Genomic DNA, 9,562 nt, shown 5'->3' with positions numbered 1-9,562 from the left:
GTGCTGCAGCACACTCACAGGGGTGCTTCAGGATGTCCTGTTGCCTTTCCTACCTGTTCCCCTAGGCACTGCCATCTTGGATCTTGCGAAATCTCATGAGATCCAAGATGGCAGCACCCAAATCTCATAGAATTAGGGTGCCACCGCCTTGGATCTCATGAAATATCATGAGATTTTGCCAATACCATCTTGGATCTTGCAAAATTTCATGAGATATAAAATAGCAGTGCCTGGCTGAGCTTGGAAGAAGAGGCTGTGGAGGCAACGTGACCTAGGTAAGTTTGGAAACCACTGTTGTAGACTATAATGACAATTCACACCATAAAGAGAATGCTGCATACTATAGAAGCACAGGAGTAGCTGTATAGTTAAGGCAGAGAGCTCAGGCAGTGCTCCACAATTATGAGAGTTGACAATATAATTTATTATAAAGTGAAGACAATTTGATCCAGTGAAATGAAATTTGGTAGGGAAATTCCTAGTGAGCGCCATCAAATGGTCAAATTATCTTGTTGAAAATTGTCATACCACTGAGCCTAATTTCAGTTACCCTGCACATGCCCAATCTCGTCTGATCTCGGAAGCTAAGCAGGGTCAGGCTTGGTTAGTACTTGGATGGGAGACCGCCTGGGAATACCAGGTGCTGTAGGCTTATACCATAGTCTTTCGAGACTGAAGGTTGCCAACCAATTTTAGTGATTCTTTGCAGAAGAAGAGGATTGGGACCGGAAGAGCAACAGGAGGCCTGGGTACATGACGGCTAAGTTATAAATGCGCACAACATGTGAGACTCTACAACATGTTCATCATATCCATGGCATATATATTTATAGGGCACCTTAATTTACAATGACCAGGCATTTTGGTGCATGACCAGGCATTTACCCCTGCTAATTGGGTAAGAGGCACTTTTTCAAGTGGGTGCTCCTTTTTTTAGCAGGGGGAGAGTAACTGGCCCACCTCACCCCAGCACTGTCTGTTCTAGTGGCTACCTGCTGGTATTCCTTGGCATCTTTTTAGATTGTGAGCCCTTTTGGGACAGGGAGCCATTTAGTTATTTGATTTTTCTCTGTAAACCGCTTTGTGAACTTTTAGTTGAAAAGTGGTATATAAATACTGTTAATAATAATAATAATAATAATAATAATAATAATAATAATAATAATAATAATAATAAGTGAATGTGTGAGTACCTTCACTTCTCCTGTAAGCCAGTTTTAAAAATCCCAGAATATACATTATTCCGAGAGATACAATGTGCCTTTTTGTTTCTTTTCAGCCTTGAGCCAATTCTCAGCAGCAGTGTAACCCACTTCTTCTTATGTTAACATGCAAGTTTCAAACAAGGGCTAATCCAAAACTGAAATCCTTCAGTCAGCCAAATAGAGGGAGAGAGGATGAATGGGACATGCAGAGTTCATCTTTCCAAAAGCTCATGTTGGGGGGGGAGTGGGAGGGAAGAATGATCCATTTATATTGGTTTTAAACAAACAAAGATATAACTAGCTATGTATTGGCAGCAATATTTATAGAGGAGGGCTATCCAGTATTTCTAGAAGCAAAACTTGCCAGGAGTGCAACAGCTGCATCTAATTTCCATAAAATGGAGCAGACTGTTTCAGCTGCCCTTTAACAGGAAGACAAGGCCGCTGAGTGTATTTAGTGTTTGATGGAGTCACCTCATCTAAGAGTTTTGTTCTCTTCGGGATAACTGGTTCTTTTATCGAAATAACCCATGCATTTGGAAGGATTAAGATTACCATTTTCTCTCCCCCACTTCAAATTCTGTCGGATGGAAGCATGAAGGAGATCAATTTGAAAACTCTGAGGTTCAGCTGCATTCATGGAATGGGTTTGGTCAATCTTTCTATCAGATGATGTCATTAGTGACTCAATCCTTTTGGTGGGTTATGTTGCCAGATATCATGATCCGCTTAGTTTATCCAGCAGGCTGCCGGAACATCAGGCGCCCAGCAGAGCAGCCGCCTGTACAAAAATGCCCAGTGGGTGTGCAAGGGCAACAACAGACCACAGATTGTCCACTGTGCTGGGTAAGTTGATGGTGGATGGTGGGTAGGCCAGGGCAAGGAGCTGAATGAGCTGGGGGCAGATCTCAGTGACAGCCATGTCCACGAGATCCAGAGCCACTGGTCCAGGCCCAACACATCCCCTTGGACCTACTGGATTTATGTCAGTAAAATAGCTGGAATAGATCCAAATAGGCCCATTAGGGCCCAGGGTAGTAAGAGATTTATTTACTTACACCTCCGCCACTGCCCAGGCGCCAGCTGGCCTGCAGGATGCAACGGCTGCTGCATCAACAGCCCTACATCGAGCAGGCCAGCCTTGGATAGGATTGAGCTGAATCAGTAGCAGATTAACAATCCTGGCTGTATAGTCATTAGTAGAACAAATTGTCTGGAGCAGCAACTATTACCTTGTAGGTGCCTGATCTCATCTGAACTTGGAAGCTAAGTAGGGTCAGGCCTGGTTAGTACTTGGATGGGAGACCGCCTGGGAATACTGGGTGCTGCAGGCTTATACCATAGTCTTTCGAGACTGAAGGTTGCCAACCATGTCTGGTGTCAAGTGCCACTATATTAATTTTGTAGACACAGGTGGAAAGCAAAAAATCTAAAATTGTACCTGAAATTGCAGTTATAATTCATGTTTCTTTTATCCCAGTGAAAATGTCCATAATCAGTACTTCCCAGATGCCGCTGAATAAGGCAGATTCTGATTTTAAAAATGTAGGATTGTTAGGCACTAATAGTACCACATCACTAGGGTGGCACATTTATGCATGAGCATACTTAGATGAAATCAAGGCCCATACAAATGAAATCAAGGCCCATACAACTTAGTGGGAATTACTTTTGAGTAAGTAGTTTTCAGATCAGATTACTTCCCTTCAACCCTGTTTGCAGCGGCAGTGCCAAAGTTCCGAATTTGTGGTGTTAAAAAATGAATTGCCTCAGTTCAGAAACAGCAAGACCATTATGAGTTAGCTCAATCCCTTTTTGAACTTCAGATCCAACTCATAATTGACTGGGCCCAGTGCCAGGCCTCCCAGTGCAGCCGTCTTTTTTCTTTTCCCATCTAAACTTAACAGGCCTTCCTATGCATCTCCATTGGACATTCAGTGCTGCCACAGCAACATTCCATGGCCAGAGAACTGTAGGAGATACAGTGCTATAGAAACTTTTCAATCTGCTAGGACAGGGGTGTCAAACATAAGGCCACCAGGCTAGATATGGCCCACAGAAGCTCCTTATCTGGCCCATGTGATAATTGGGCTCTCCCAGCATTATTCTTTCAGCAGCACTACTTCTGCTGAGGCTCTGGGAGGAAGGAGGCCTCAGAAGGCAAGGAATACAGAGAAAGGGGCAGACCGAGAGGGGTGAGAGAGGAAGATGCTGCCAAGGTACTGCAAGGAGGAAGATGCTGGAAGCACCATATCACGCACAGCACCTTTTCAGCAGTGCCACGTCTGCTAAGGTGTAACTTCACAGACAACCTGCTCAGAGCTGTAAAATCACACCTTGGCAGAAGCAAAGCTAATGAAAGGGTGGCCTGCATGATAATTGGGCTTTCCCATATCTTAAAAAGAATCAAGATCTGCACATTTTTCTCTTCTGTCATTTTCAGCTAATGAGTTTCTACATGAGTAACACAGTGTTAATTTCTGGCCACCATCGGTGTAACGACATCACTTCCTGCTTAATGATGTCACTTCCAGTCCTCGGCAGACTCCATGAATGCTATTAGGTTCGCTATGTAAAACAAGTTTGACGCCCCTGTACTAGGAGATCAGAAGGCATGAGCACTACATTTCCCATGAAGCAGGGGTCTTTAAACTCTTTGGCTGAAGGGCCACATCAAATATCTGGCACAGTGTCAAGGGCCAGAAAAAAAATTAAATATAAAATTTAAATAAATACATTAGAGAAGGAACTTAGATGAATGAATAAATGAATTGGCTCAAATGCCCAGGACTTCTCCAAGCATGAACACAGCCCAAGAAATAAAACACACACTTACATGGACCCCCATTCCCCCACCCCACAAGCACAACTCTGGTTGTGTTTGGTCAGCTGGGCCAGAGGCTCTCAGGGGATCAGAGGCTGGCCATGGGCCAGATAGAGGCTTGCCGCAGGCCAGGGGGGCCGGGTTTTGGAGACCTCTGCCATGTAGTTGGGTCAGTGCCAAAATGCTGACGGTCTAATGGAGGCTCTTTGTGAGACCTCACTGATGCCACTGTCAGTTAAATTTTACCGAAATGGAAGGGTACAGTGAAGAAACTTGGTAGCAATGAAGCTTTCAGTTGGAATGGAACCTTGCTTAAACAAGCTTAATTTTGATCATCCTCTGTGTCACATTTTACCACTTTCCATACAGCAATCTTCCTCAGTACATGAATAGGCTAGCTTGATATTTAATAATGCAGATTGCATAACAGGTCAAATGCACAGATCAGAGGAATTATGGAGCACCTAGTATTTGTGATTCACTTTTACAGCCCTACAAAGTATTATTTATTGTTCCGTTCCTGCTACCAGTTGGTTGATGATGTCACACTTGGCTTTTTTCACCTCTTTTTCCGTTACCCTTATTTCAGCTGAGGAGAAACTCTACACTGTAACAAAAACAGGAAGAAGTCAAAAAGCATGTGCTCTGATTTATCACACCCAAAACATTCTGAGAACACAGACAGTATGTAATACTTGATAGAGTGCTTTTGCATATGAATATCAGCAGCTCTCCCTCCCTTTGTCAGTAGTACTAGATAAACGGGAGAGTTCCTGTTCTCTGGTGTCTCCGTCAGAAGACCTGTCAGCAGCTCCATGATGGCCATCTGGGGGAAAGCAACTCTTGGCCCACAGCAGGGTGATGTAACACACAAGGAGCTTTGGCAAGGACATGGTGGATTAGGTTAAAAACCTATCATATTTGTTAGTTCACTGTGGATGACAGCATTGGAGTGTACAATGAAATGCTTTCATTGATGCTTGGTAAATCCCCTGAGCTCACCACACTTGTGTCTATGTTGAGCTCATCTACTAGGCTGGAATGAAGCACAGAAGAAACAAAACTCAGCCTTCTTTTGTTCTAAAAAGAAAAGTTCATTTATTTATTCATACTTGTAAAACAAATCCCCAAATGGAACAGACTCCAAACAAAATTTGCAGTCTTAGGGGACAATCCTATGGGCCTAGAGCTGACACTGAGCTCCAGCTCTGGTGCTAGGTGTTGCAAATGTGCTGTAAAGCACATCCACAACACCCAGAGAGGAAGAAGAACTGGACAGATGCCACCTGGAGCTTGGTAAGAGCTCTGGGTGGTGACGGGGACAGGGGGAGGCATTCTGGGACACAGGAGGGTGGGGGAGGGCAGGAAAGGGGAGAAACCGGCCCGGGAGAGAGGTGGGACTGGCAAAGCCCTGCTTTGCTGGATCCTATCCTTTATGGCAGGTTGCGAAGCCCAACCCAAAGGCTCTCAAGTCTGCGCTGGCAATACAGCCGGCACAGACCTGAGAAGTACCATGGGGCTTTTCTCAGGGACTAAGGTTCTCTTCCCCAGAGGAGACTTCTGGTGGCTCTGGTGGGGCCTCTGGATTAAGTGGTAGTCATTTTTTGCTGCTGCATCCAGCACCACTGCCAGGAATAGAATTGGACTGTTATTCACTTTAATAGGCAATTGAAATGTGTACCCAAATGTCTCCCATTGCAATTAAAGGAATGAGAAGTGCATAACTGAGCTGGTTTGTACGCTGTCCACACAAAACTCATACCTGACTTTTGAGAGGAGCTTTTAAATTAATAAAATCTCCATTTAGTGGCACAATTTTTAACATGTATTCAACACACAATATCCAAACCAAACTTTGAACAGGATCTGTACCCTACATGGGGTTTGCCAGGACTCAATGTTTAAATTGGGGCTAGTATCTACCCCACAGTATGATTGCGGGTTTTCCCGCCAAACCATATACCACATTGTGTCTGGCTGCAAACTGAGGGCATATACTGGCCCATGGTCTGACTTCTTCAATGAAGGTGACTCTGTCCTTGAATGGCTGGACCAGGGGTGTCCAAAGTTTTTGGCAGGAGGGCCACATCATCTCTCTGACACTGTGTCGGGGGCCGGGGAAAAAAGAATTAATTTACATTCAAATCTGAATAAATTTACATACGTTTACATAAATGAATATATTAAAGATGAATGAATGAAGGTCTTGCAATAGCTCAAGGCCTAAAAAAGGCCTTGCAAAAAGCAAGGCTGGCCTTTCCTTTGGTGCCGCTACTGTATCACAGACATGAAACAGCAAACAGTGGAGGAAGCCTTCATTCCACAACTCATGTGAGAGGTCAAACAGTCGCCCTCACGCTGAAAGCAGTTGTGTCAGGCCAGTGCGGACTCCAGCAAGTCTCCAGAGGGCCAGAGGCTCATTGGAGACTGGGAGCTCCCTGAGAGCCGCATTGGGAGTTCTCAAGGGCTGCAAGTGGCCCCAGGGTCGGGGTTTGGGCACCCCTGGGCTGGACAAAATGGACATTGATATTTGATCTAGTTTAATTGTTATGTAAGTCCATGTATTATATGCCATGAGCGGCATAAATAATCCAAACCAAAGTGATATATTTCTGGTACACAATAAATTTTTTTTCCCTAGACCACAGACCAGAAAGATATTAGAAATCTATGACTGTAATATTATGCACACGTATTTGGGAACATGTCCCATTGAGCTCACTGGAACTTATTTTCAAGTAAATCTGAATAGGATCTGGTGGCATGTGTAATAATCTTTGATACTTTGATTCTCACATTTAGAGTTATGTGCAATGGCTAGTGGCCAAGAGCCAGGCATTTTGACCTTCTTCTTTGAGAGCAGATCACCGTGTCATATCATAAGCAGCTTTTTGCAACTTGCTTTTATTTTGAAAGGCTTGCAATGTGATGGTGATGGTGGGGCTGCAATCTGAGAATGGCCAGTGGAACCCCTTTGGGTGAACAAAATCAACTGCATGGTTCTTGGGATTCTCATAATTACAGGTTGGCCCTTCTTATCTGCGAGTTTGGGACTTACGGATTTGACTTACAGCTAGTCCCAACCTGCATCTGGAGGACCCCACCCCTGCATCTCAGAACACCTCCAGACATGACTGGAAGGCACTTCCACTCATATCCAGAGGTCCTCTGAGCCCCCCTGCAGATCTGAATATCTGCGGGTGTGAGGGTCCTTGAATAGATCCCCTTAAATACCGAGGGCCAACCTGTATTTGCTTTTGTATTTATTTTATATATATATATTGGCTGATTTAAGGTAGGGGTTGAGCGATTAAGGGCCCAATCCTATCCAATTTTCCAGTGCTGGTGCAGTTGTGCCAGTGGGGTATGCACTGCATCCTCTGGTGGAGGGGCAATCACTGGGGCCTTCTTAAGGTAGGGTAGGGTTTTTCAAACTGGGGCATCGCAACGCCCCAGCCTGCAGGCCCTGGCCCCTGCCCCCTTAAGGGGCGGGGGCAGCCTGGAGGCAGGGAGGAGGCAGTAGTGCGATCCCCAGGATCACGCCACTCAGGGGGGCTGCAGGGGCTTGGGTACACATACCCAAGCCCCTGCAGCCTCCTGGGGGTGCAGGGAGCCCGGCATGACCTGCATCAGGGCTCCCCACAGCAGTGAAAGTAGATGCGGAGCAATCGCGCTCCACTTCCACTTTAGCCGACAGGGGGGCAGAGAGAGGGTGGAGGGAGGTGTGCCAGGGAGAGGGAAGGAGGAGAGGTGGAGGAAGGTGTGCCAGGGAGAGGGAAGGTGAAGAGGGAGAGGGAAGGTGGAGGGAAGGAGGAGAATCTGCAGAGCTGTGCTCTGCAGGATCCTAGGCCTCGTGCAGGGCTGCGCGTCCTACATGAGCGCCTTTACCATTGAGGGGCTGCTTACCTTACTCGGGGGAAGGGGACGAATGTCCCCTTCTCCCGAGGTGCCTCCTGCGGTAGCATGGGAGGTACAGGATTTGGCAGCAGCCCTCCTTGGTGCCGCCAAGCCTGGGCGCCCCAGGCAGCTCATGATTGGGCTGTCCATCGCCAGCACACGTCCAAGTAGATCTGTGTTGGAGTATCCAGCATTGAAAGGGGGATAAGATATGGTGAGCACTGCTGCTGCTGAGCCTGCCACCTTGCCAGGCCTGATCCTTGACCCAAATGCCTCAAGCTACCCATTTTACATTATTATAAGTCATCTTGAGCATTATTTTGATGACACAAAGACATGACATACATTTCTAAAACATAAGTAGCCTCCCTCCCAGATGTGGAACTCCCTGCCTCAGAGAGTTCAGGAGTGCCCTTCTCTCTTTGCTTAGATGGTGCTAAAGACCCACCTGTTCCATCAAGCTTTTGGCTTGTGGGCTGTTCCTGTGTCTGCTGCAGCTGGAATGCTTTATCTTTTGTCTGCTCTTAATTGTTAACACTCTTAAACTTGACACTATTGTAAATCGTTTTGATGTTTTTATACTTTGGTTGGCCACTTTGTGAAAGGCAAACTAGAAATGAATGAATGAATGAATGAACGCAATTGAAAGGATCCTGCCAGAGCCTTCTTTCAATTGTAAAAATCCCTACGGGGATTTAAATAAGCCTACCTATGTAAACTGCCTTGAATAAAGTCTTGAATAAAGACCAAGAAAGGCGGTATATAAATACCTGTATTATTATTATTATTGTCCATCCCATGTGGCATTACTTTCTAGTGCTACATGAACTAGCATGGAACTGCTAGGGACCCCAGTGGCAGAGTGTCCTGTTTCACAAGCCAAACTCCAGTCGGAACTTGTGAACTGTTTTCATGCTTCTGACTGCAGCATGTTTGGGTCTTACCCAATGGCTTACAGGAGCCATGTGTGCTGCTCTGGGAATATAGTATTTGTGTCCTCCTGCACAAAAAAGTAAAAGTCCTCAACACACCAGACAAAAGATACAACTCAAAGATCTGTTATTTGAAATATGTTCTACTGGGAAGACAACAAAATCTCAGACAAAACCAGGAATGCATTTGTGTTTTTCTGCATGAAAATGTATTATGTACATCCTTGCAACATTTCAGAGGAGGGAAAAAAGTAGATATTTTATCAAATTATTGTTTGTTGACCAAATACTTCTAAAATATGAAGATCCCATAAGCAAAAATGACACCACTTTCTATGCAACAATGTTGTGTAGACGTTAGCAGGAAAATTTTCATTCAGGTCAGTGGGTGTGGGGTTGAGCTACTCCCTCCATTAAAGTGAGGGGTGTAGTCCCCTTATGCAGGGTCCCTTGTGCATACTGGAACTCACACAGACCCTTGGAACAAGACACAATTTATCATTTTCAGGTTACGGTCCAAGATACATGTTAAGACATTCACTACTGCTCATGTGCTTTGACTTTGAGTTTAAAAATAATCGCTTGGTTAGACCCCACCATACCCCTTGCCAATCACCCCACACATATTTTTAAAATTGATTTTACTTATTGTTGTCATACATTGTACACTTAGTGTAGATCTTCGTAAGCCACCTTGGGCATGG

The 9,562-nt window shown here is 45.2% G+C and overlaps 2 pseudogenes; both read left to right on the top strand.

Moving 5' to 3' along the window:
• Positions 1 to 534: 534 nt before the first annotated feature.
• On the top strand, positions 535 to 652 carry LOC136656602 (5S ribosomal RNA; annotated as a pseudogene).
• Positions 653 to 2,416: 1,764 nt separating this feature from the next.
• Positions 2,417 to 2,539, top strand: LOC136656578 (5S ribosomal RNA; annotated as a pseudogene).
• Positions 2,540 to 9,562: the final 7,023 nt, after the last annotated feature.

The sequence above is a fragment of the Tiliqua scincoides genome, chromosome 6 (genome assembly GCF_035046505.1).
Source record: "Tiliqua scincoides isolate rTilSci1 chromosome 6, rTilSci1.hap2, whole genome shotgun sequence".
Lineage (NCBI taxonomy): Eukaryota > Metazoa > Chordata > Lepidosauria > Squamata > Scincidae > Tiliqua > Tiliqua scincoides.
The sequence above is the reverse complement of the archived record's forward strand: the minus strand, read 5'-3'. Positions and strand labels throughout refer to the sequence as shown.